Source organism: Spinacia oleracea, chromosome 4 (genome assembly GCF_020520425.1).
Source record: "Spinacia oleracea cultivar Varoflay chromosome 4, BTI_SOV_V1, whole genome shotgun sequence".
In the NCBI taxonomy this organism is placed as follows: Eukaryota; Viridiplantae; Streptophyta; class Magnoliopsida; order Caryophyllales; family Amaranthaceae; genus Spinacia; species Spinacia oleracea.
In genome coordinates, this window is record NC_079490.1 from 166,535,320 (window position 1) to 166,546,294 (window position 10,975).

The following is a 10,975-nucleotide window of genomic DNA, read 5'->3' on the forward strand; positions in this document are numbered from 1 at the left end:
TTTGCGATGGGATGATAACCCAACAAAGACGGGAACAACCGTCGCAAATGTCTTTTACGACGGATTAATGACGGGATTTTCCATTAACGACGGCCCCCTTTTATGACGGGCCCACGACGGAAAATCCCGTCGTTAATTAACAATTATTGGCCTTTAACGACGTCGTTAATAGTACAATTTCTTGTAATGTAAAGTTTTCTAGTCTTTTCTGATTTTAACAAAAAATAAGTAATACGTAGTAATCAATAAGAATAAGGTGAAGAGAACAAAACATAAGTTGAGTCATGTTCGTTGATTTTTTTTTTATCTTTTCACATTATCTGTAGATTATTGACTATAGTGCTAGCTAGGGTTAATTAGGTCCAAATTAAGCAATCAATATTGGATCGTCGATCATGGTATGAGAATTGGTACATTTTTCTATCGCTAGCTCTTCGAATTGAAGTTAATTCAGAATGGATTAGTTTTTTTTTTTTTATGATAATTGTGAAAAGAAATTACTCACTAGTTGTTGTGCGTTACATTGTCGATATTTGAATTTCAATAATAAGAGTTACGGATTATTTAGTTATACAAGTTGAATAATGATGTGGATTATTCATTTATTCGGGTCGACTAACTATTTAGCTACCTCATTGTAAACAGAGGCCAATTCAAGCACTACAGCTTCCTTCCGCGACAAAGAAGTTTCACTATTTTTGTAGGAGTAGTACCTGGTGATAAAAATTCAATGTATGTGTCAATTCATACCTAAACAATATTTGATCATGACAACTCATGTATTAATCAACATGGTTACAAAATGAATACCTGAGCCCGAATTGAAGCCCGTCCTTAAAACACTAGCAGTGTAGTAGTAGTTGTACACTACACTAAGCTAGCTAGGCTACCATATATGCATAATTGTGCGTAGCCCTAATCAAAAGACGGGTTCAGGTCGGGTCAAATTTATAACTAAAAATGTTGTTTTATGTTGTCCAAAGTCCGCAAATCAATACCTAGTATTTAAAAAGGATAACCATATATGATTAGTTTACACGTGTCACCCTACCATACATGAAAAGTTGGCACACTACAAGAATTTGTATCTTTAACGACAACCTAATTACGACGGGTCAAAAATCCCGTCGCAAAAGCCTTTTGCGACGGGGCTAACAACCAAACAATGACGGAAATAACTGTCGCAAATGTCTTTTACAACGGGTTTACGACGGATTTACGACGGGATTTCTATTAACGACGGGCCCCTTTTATGACGGGTTCACGACAGGAAATCCCGTCGTTAATCAACGATTATTGGCCTTTCGCGACGGGATTTTCCGTCGTTAATAGTACAATTTCTTGTAGTGGCACGTGTCACCCTCATATATCTTTAATCCATAAATTTATTTATTTTTTCAATTTTTTCATTTTGTTGTTTGTAATACAAAATATTTTACATCTTCAACGGTTCAACCCCTATTTCATTTCATCTTCCTCATTCAACCTCAATCCACAATTTAATTCATATATCATTCAATCGCTTCCACTCGACTACTCCATCTCCCTTTGTAACACTCAAATTTATTCACCATCTAATTTAATTATTTTTTCAACTTTCAACTTTCACCTCTATATGAATCATCTATTCCCACTAAAATCGCAAGCCCTCGATAAAATTAGCACTTTAAAAGACGGCTTAACAACTACTATATAATTATCCGTTCATTGAACGGGCTCAAAAGCTAGTTTTTTAAAAAATTCAGACCGGGCCAAAAGCATCTGTCCAAAACCCAGTGCTTTCAGGTCGGGTCGGGTAGGGCCGAGTCAGCGGGTCAGGTCCATGTTGATCAACTTTAATTGTGCGCGTAAAAAAAGACTTTGCTGCTTTGCTGGAATATTTTAGACACCACCCAAACCAATAAAAAATAAGGGCGCACTTACTGTGGTCTAATAATTGCCATATGTACGTACTATATACTCTAATTACCCAATCAAGTACCGAGTATATTTATATAGCTTTTCAAAAACAACTCTTAAGCTGAGAGACTTTCTCCCCAAGTTTTCTCTCGGTGCATGTTAGCCTAACGTGCACCGCAACCATGGCAGGAAAATTTGGCTCGAAATCTCACAGCAACAAGCATGGAAATGGCAAAGGAAAACCTCGAGGTCCATCATCGGATTCCCAGGCATTGAAAACGCGCAGTATTGAGGAGGTATTGGGGGTTGAAGCTCTTGGTTTTGGGGTTGAAAATGAAATTTTTACGCCAAAATCTGGGTTGAAGCATCTTCAAGCTCATTCAGAATTGCGTCACTCATTCAATGAGTTCTTGGAAGTGATTCATGGCTCAACAAACCAGTTGAAGCAAGGTAATACTCGATCGAATATGGAGGTTGGTGCGATTTCAATCCCTATTCTACATCAATTTGATGAGGTTGCGAATAATCATAATGTTGATTCGAATACTGTGAATGATAATATGAATACTGAATATATTGATTTTGATAATGCTGCTGGAAATGATGTTCATGATAATCACCGTGTTGAAATTGAGGTTAATGACATTCAAGAGGAGATCGATTTCTGGAATTCAGCAGTAGTTTGTTACATTGTGGGAGCTAATCCTCCTATCAATGTTATGAAGGGTTTCATTAGGAGAATCTGGAAACAGTTGAATGTTGATAAGGTAGTGATGGTGAGAAAAGGGGTGTTTCTAGTGAGATTCCTTACTATGGATTCAAGGGATAAGGTGTTGACAGGTCATTACTTCTTTGATAACAAGCCCTTGATTCTGAAACCCTGGAACCCTGATATGGACATGGACAAGCCAGAACTTCAGTCTGTCCCAATATGGGTACAATTTAAGCTACACTTTAAATATTGGGGGGAGAGGGCTCTGTTTAAGATTGTAGCACAAATAGGGAAGCCAATCAAAAGAGATCAAGCTACAACATGTAGAGATAAGCTGCAGTTTGCTAGGGTAATGATTGATGTTCCACTGACTCAAGAGTTGCCTGAACATGTTTCATTTAGAGATGAGAATGGAATAATGGTAAGAGCTCCTGTTTTCTATGAATGGAAGCCAACACAGTGTACTAAGTGCAAGATGATGGGGCATTTGCAAGGTGATTGTAGGCAAGGTAGGAAAAGAGTTTGGGTTAGGAAGCAACCTGCAATACCTACTCAAACAGCTCAAGTGACTAGTCTTATTGTGGATCAGGAAGGTTTCCAAAGATCATTAAGGCCCATAAGGGTGAGAGTTGAGTCAGAACAACCAGTTAGAACTTCTAATCTTTTCAGATATTGGATGTGATTGAGAATGATATCCTGATGGGAGAGCAAGTGCAAGGGGTTGTACAAGGGGGTGATCCAACTGGAAGAGGGGACTCTTCTGAATCTTATGGATAGAGTGTTAGCTTGGAATGTTAGGGGTCTGAACTCCACACAGAAACAGGATGAGGTCAAGCATTTCATTCAGAAGTATGCTGTGGGTTTAGTTGGTCTCCTAGAACATAAGGTAAAGCTCTCAAACCTTGGGAGGCTTTATCAAAGAGTTTTTGCAAATTGGTGTTTTTCTAGCAACTCTAGCTTTCATGATGGAGGAAGAATTGTGATTGCATGGAACTCTGGATGTTTTAATGTGAATATAGTGGCTGCTTCTAGTCAATTTGTGCATTGCCATGTTACTCCAGTCAGTGGCATGCATAGCTTTTATTGCACTTTTGTTTATGCTTTTAATAATCCTAATTTGAGACAGGAGTTGTGGAGGGATTTAGGATTACTTAACACTCAGGATCCATGGATTCTGTGTGGTGATTTTAATAGTGTGATGGCAGTTGATGAAAGAATTGGGGCCCCTGTCAGACAGAGTGATATTGTTGATATAAGTAATTGCTTTCACAACTGTGGAATAGAGGATATCAAAAGTGTGGGGAATTTCTTCACATGGAATAACAAGCAGCAAGGCACTAATAGGGTTTTCTCAAAAATAGACAGATTCATGGCCAATCAAGCATGGCAAGGAATCTTTCCAGCTGCTGAAGTTTGCTTCATGCCTGAAGGTCATTTTGATCACTCACCTGGTCTTTTGACAGTGTACCCTAGGAGTGATGGAGGGAGGAAGCCATTCAAGTACTTTACAATGTGGAAGAGTTCTCCTGTCTTTTCTGAAACTGTCAAGAAGGCTTGGAGTAGTCACATAGATGGAAGTAAAATGTTCAGATTGGTTTGCAAACTTAAGAAAGTTAAGCAAGCCTTGAGAGAATTGAACAAAGTTGGCTTTACTGATGTTCAAGTTGCAGATCCAAAGGCCTATCGGGAAATGGTGAATGCTCAAAGTGCATTACATAGCAATCCTACTGATGCAAGTGTAGCTGATGCTGAGCTGAAAGCTATACAAGATTATAAAGAAAAACATAAGGCATACTTGGCATTCTTAAGTCAAAAAGCTAAAGTTAATTGGCTTAAAGAAGGAGATGAAATTACTGCTCTATTTCATCAAAGCATCAAAGCTAGAAGAGTTCAAAATCAAGTTTACAGTATCTGTGATATGACTGGAATTTGGAAAGACACAGCTGATGAGGTTTCTGAAGCCTTCTTAGCTTATTACAGAATGTTATTAGGCACCACTCATGACCACAGAACTCCTGTTATTAAACAAATAGTTCAGCAGGGTCCTGTGTGTCAGGATCATCACAAAAGTATTCTCAATGCCCCTTACACTGCTGATGAGGTTAAATCTGCTTTATTCTCTATTCCAGGAGTCAAAGCTCCAGGTCCAGATGGTTTTGGGTCTTATTTCTACAAAGATGCTTGGCATATTGTTGGAGATGAGGTTATAGCAGCTATTCTGGATATGTTGCAGAATGGGAAGCTCTTGAAGGAGGTGAATCATACTGTCATCACTCTCATCCCCAAGACTAAATGTCCAAAAGATGTGAGTGAATTCAGACCAATTTCATGTTGTAACACCATTTATAAGTGCATAACAAAGGTCCTTTGTGGGAGATTAAGACAAGTATTACCTGATCTGATCTTGGAAAACCAAGGTGGTTTTGTTCATGGTAGGTTTATTGTCCACAACATTATGGTTGTTCAAGACTTAGTTAAGCATTATGGCAGGAAGGCAGTCAAACCTAGCTGTCTCATGAAGATTGATCTTCAGAAGGCTTATGACACAGTTGATTGGCAGTTTTTGTATGAAATGCTCACTTATCTGGAGTTTCCATGCTCTTTTGTGAAAATGGTAATGCAGTGTGTTACTACTCCCATGTTCTCTTTGATGTTGAATGGAAGTATGCATGGATTTTTTAAATCCAAAAGAGGGTTGAGGCAGGGGGATCCCATATCTCCATTGTTGTTTGTCATATGTATGGAATATCTGTCTAGGATATTGAGCAGAATGTGTGAATCTTCTCATTTCCAGTTTCATCCAAGATGTAAAGATATCAAGTTCACTCACCTTTGTTTTGCTGATGACTTGATCCTGTGTAGTAAGGGTGATTATCAATCTATTCTCCTCTTGTTACAAGCTTTCAAACTTTTTTAAAATTCAGCTGGTTTAAAGGCTAATCAGCAGAAGTCTTCTGTGTACTGTCATGGCATGCAAGAGAATGAAGTGCAAAGAGTAGTTGATGTTTCTGGTTTCTCCAAAAGTTCTTTGCCTTTCAAGTATCTGGGTGTTCCCATTTGTTCTAAAAAGATTACTGTGGCTCAATGTGGACATCTAGTGGATAAAATGATCACTAGGATTAAGATCTGGAGCTCAAGGAACTTATCTTACACTGCCAGAATGCAACTAATCAATTCTGTTTTGCTTAGTCTGCATATGTATTGGGCTCAGATTTATGTTCTTCCCAAATCAGTGCTGCAGGACATTGTGAGGATATGTAGAGCCTTCCTATGGAGTGGACAAGCATTCAGCCAGAAACCAAGTAATATAGCTTGGGATAAGGTTTGTTGTGACAAGCAGCATGGTGGTTTGGGTTTTAGGGATGTTGTTCTGTGGAATCTGGCTTTCATTGGTAAATATGTTTGGGCTCTTGTTAAGAAGCAGGATAATATCTGGATCAAGTGGATTACTTCAGTTTACCTCAAAGATGGGGAATGGTGGGATTACCAACCTAGCTCTTCTGCTAGTTGGTATTAGAGACAAATTTGTGTTACTAAGGAGAAGCTTAAGCAATTTTTTACTCTGTCTGACCTGGAGGGCATGGCTCATTATTCAGTGAAGCAAGTTTATGAGAAAATGTTGGATTTGAAACCTAGGGTGCATTGGGATAGATTAGCTTGGAATAGATTGCTCACCCCTAAGCACAGATTCATCTGTTGGTTAGCTGCTCAATGTAGGCTACAGACTACAGCTAAATTAGCTAGAATTGGGATTAGTCAAACTGCTCTTTGCTTGATTTGTGGGTTGCAGGATGAAGATCACAACCATCTTTTCTTTCAGTGTCAGTTCAGCTATCAGATTATGTAGGCAATGCAGCAGTGGTTGGGTGTTCCTATGGCTGGTACCTTGCATCAGTTGGTAAGGAAGATTGGTCATAGCAGAGTTACTAAGTTCAGAAAACAAGTTATTTTTGCTGCTATTGGTACTGCTGTGTACCTGATTTGGAAGAGCAGGAATGCAAGCTTCTGGGATAATCAAATCCCCACTGTTAGTCACACTGTGAGTAGCTTGAACCAAGTGGTTAAGGGCAGAATTCAAGTAGTTTTGCCAAAAGCTGTGAGCAAGAGAGATTATGATTGGTTTATAACCTTGTAATGGGCTTTGTGCCTTGTTCGTTTTGTTTGTGTGCCTTGTATAGCTGTGAGTTGCTAAGTCCTTGTTGATAGAGTCCAACCTAATTGGTTTGTATCACTTGGTTTAGCCTAAGTTGTAATATTTTGCTCAATTAATATATTCTCTCTTGCTTAGCAAAAAAAAAAAAAATATATATATAGCTTTTCTATCCTCTAATGTTCCAGTAACACATTCATCTTTGTATCATCCACAATGTTATGCATGTCTACATATGCATGATAAGGAGACTATGAGTGCGCTAATCCGAGCTTTCCACGTGGCTTTCCATTTTCCACATTTAGAAATGCAACACCATCACCAACACTTTTTATTTCATTCATTATGTTTATCTATATATGTATGTGTATATAATTGCAGGACAAAAATATCTATCAAATTAAGTGATCTATGAATCTACGATGATGATTAGTACTATCAAATATCTAGTGCCATGTTTCCCTTTGCACTTTTAAGCCATAAATTAACTCATCTTATCTTTCTTTTTTTTGGTTTGATAGGAGGACCATTTCTATTATATTGTGTACGAAATTTCTTGAACATTTATCTACTTTAGTTTTTGTTTACTAAAGGATGAAGGAATATCGACATGACATATTGACATCCAACTATTTAGCTTGAATAAAGTTTATCTAATTTGAATTGAACAATTACTTATCTAAATGAATATATTACACTTATAATTAAAATTCGGTGAGAACCATACCCTAATTAAAATGAGAGCAAAGAACCAAATTGGGCCATTGGATAAATCACCGTCATCATAATCAGACGGTGATGATGTTCACAGCATTATTCGTGACATTTTCAAAATTTTGCAACTTTTTAAATGATCGAGATGCTTAGTCCCTGTACTACTATTACTATATACTAAAAGAGACACCAGAAATGACACGTGTCAATTCCTGGTGCGATTTTTTCCCGTCGAAAACCACTTTTCCCAAAAAAGTAAATCTGTTTGATTTTATTTTTATTCTCTATCTTTTTTTTATAAACAACTTATGTATGGAAACAAAATTTAGTTTATAAATTATGACAAAGATAAATACGACGTAATAACAATTATTATAAATTGGTAATATTTTAGTCAAATCGCTATATTAGTAATGGAAAATATATCAATTAATATTTTGGTCAAATTAATTACCATATTAGCATTTTAAATATGCATATTAGATGAATAAATTTAAACGAGTATGTTAAAAATGTTATACCTATGCAGTAATTTGGTAGATATTCAGTTAAATATTTTGTGAAAAAAATGATCAAAATCTGTGCGTGCACAGGAACTAATCTAGTTTAAAATACTTTCATCTAGTGTTTTACAAATCTAATTATTATTACTTGTTTGTTCTTCACTTTTAAAGTCAAATGAAAGAAAACTTATCTAAAACATTTTTTTTTATCAAAGTCTAAAAGTTAATTTAGTGCCAACGCTCACATTTCACAATTATCAATGACTTTATTCATTAACTCCGTATCGATTATGAAAGTTGTACATTTACTTTTGAATCAATGCAATTAATTTATTACTTTAATGATTTTTTCCCATTACTATTATAAGTCGAAATTGGTTCTATCAATTCTCTGTTTAGACTAAATTCTCATTGCAATTAACTTGTGCATTAGACCTAACTTATCTAGCTTATATGATTACTAGTCTTATATGCACGCGATGCGTGCGAGATAATATCAGAACTTTAAATTGTTTTATTACAACTAATGACCAAAATTAATATGCCAAAAAACCTGTTCACAAAGTTCATCTAAAGACAAATTATACGTAATCCCTATTTAAATAGCAACTGACAAAAGAAAATTATACATCATCCCTATTTAAATAGCAACTGAAAAAAGTGATATCATTAGGTTTCTGTTTGCTAATTGCATATGGCTTAAATATATTGGGAGCCTCACTCGTGTACCCACTTTGAGAATAAGCAGATATCATTGCAGTCCGAGCAATAAGATCCTTTGGATGAAGCTGGTCAAATAGTAGCGGAGATGGGTCTGCTTCACCAAACTTTGCATACATTTGCAAAAGAGCTGTCCCAACAGAAACAGATACTGCATTAACATCCACACTTCAACAATATACAACAGTAATGCTAATAGTTCAGTTTGCTTTCCCTAAAAATAATAGTTCAGTTTGCTAAACTGTTACCTGTGCAAGAACAAAATTAATTGAAATCGATCAATTCAAGTATTATATGAAAATTTTGAAATCAGATTAACAAAAAAAGATGCATAAATTCATACTTGTATAAGGAGACTCCGAAGTCAGATCCAGAGAATTGAGGGAAAAGGGGATCGCGGAGATGGAGAAGAGCAGCGGGAAGGAGAAGAAGCGAAGACAGCGACTGGAGGCGGGAAATCTAGGGTTTGATAGACTGCTTCAACTTCGGTTTGTTTGCATTTACAGTCTCCATAACATAGAAGTCTGGCATTGTCATTTAGTTGAGATGGTATCTATGAATAAGCTTCTTCTGCCACCCTGGTTTTATGACACTGGCAGATTCTGTTCACACATGGACAACTCTAATTTGCAGTCATTGAGGCTGCTACACCGATTTGGCTTTGCTTCAGTTTGAGATTCTCTTGAAAGTGTTAAACCTGGTAAGACTCACAATGCTGTATTAGATAGTTTTAATAAATGCTAAATTATTAATTGTAGAGTCACAACTGTAGTTATGTAAATAGTGGGAAGAAGAATAAGCAATGCACTTCTGGTAGGGAAGGGATTGTGTTTTCTTTACCAAATGAAATAGCGAAGAGGATCACCAACAGAACTCAGACTGCCAAAGCGAAAGCTTTAGTCAAGCGAAAACTTTTGTGAACCAATTTCTTTTGTGAACCAATATACGAAACACCTCCAAGTAAATATAAGAAACATCTCCAAATAAAATAAACCCAACTTGACTGATAGTCAATGTACACATAAGATAGTTCATCTTCTTTTATAATGAATCAAAATTCATAATAAAAATGAGAAAAAGATCTCAATTACCATCAGAAATAGGAGGGAGATTAGAAAACTGATGTAAAATCTGATTTAAAAGATCCAGACGATCCCTAAGACATCAGACATCAGACACATTCACGTAGAATTCACGAAGGGACATTGATAGGTCGACCTAAGAATCCTAATCACATTCTCATCACTAACCAAAACTTGCCTCAGAGTTTGAATTATAAGATTCAAGCGAATGCATAAGAACGCAGGACACGCTGATATAGCGCTAGATATATCAGACCCAGAAAGTCTTATGCCCTGAAGAAGCTCAATTTTGGGTTTTTGGGTTTCATCGACATTAAACAATAGAAGTTGCATTCAATTTGGATGACCCTTCTAATCTGGGATTCATCAAGTCCAATTAAGCTTCTGACTTCATTATCACATTAAAATGGAGAAAAATTTAAGCTCGTTTACAGGTTTAATTGAATAGAGATTGAATTTCCCTCTTGATAATTGTGGAATTATATGATGCGAATTTCAAGGTTGTGTAGATGCAATATACGAATAATATCCAAGATGATAAAAACAATGAAGATGACTCAGAGGGAAAGCAGACCTTATGGTTTCAAGAGGTGCCAAATCGCCTTCGACATAGCTCCAGCCAAAGCACCACTAAGAAACTCCCCTACTTCTCTGGTTCCAATAAAATCCTGAGCCAAATTACAGCAGCATTTCAGTCAAGTACACACATCAATTCAGCCAATTAGAAAACGAACTCGCTATCTAATGCTAACCAATCGAAAACTTCAAAGCATAATCGATGATATACAACACAACACTTTTCATATTTTGCAACATTCTTAAAACTGCAACATCAGAGATGAGATCATACAATAATTTCCTCATCTACCAACATAACTACTTGCAAATTGCGAAAAAATCCATAAAGCCAGCACTAAAATGATTATATCAATGAAATTAATCAACAACTAAAAACAAAAAAGAGTTCGGCATTGATGAAATATTAAAGAACAGCCAACCACCAAAGAACAGGTGGACATACCAACCACCAAAGAAAAGTCGTTGGTATCGGAAGAAGGTATGTGGTATTAAGAGATATAGTTAAAGGCGTGATTATGCCTAATCAATCTGGTCCTGGTAGCAGTTTCTCTATTAAGAATTGCTATGACCTCCTAAGTCAGCAAGTCCATAGGTGTAACTGGGTTCAGGTGGTCTG

The 10,975-nt window shown here is 36.6% G+C and overlaps 1 long non-coding RNA gene across 1 annotated transcript; it reads right to left on the reverse strand.

Annotated features, from left to right (window-relative positions):
* Nucleotides 1-8,444: 8,444 nt before the first annotated feature.
* On the reverse strand, nucleotides 8,445-10,378 carry LOC130459433 (uncharacterized). Its single transcript, XR_008918825.1, has 3 exons — nucleotides 10,355-10,378; nucleotides 9,042-9,395; nucleotides 8,445-8,828 (listed from the first exon to the last, which is right to left on the reverse strand). It is a non-coding gene; the product is annotated as an uncharacterized lncRNA (long non-coding RNA).
* Between the last annotated feature and the right edge of the window lie 597 nt (nucleotides 10,379-10,975).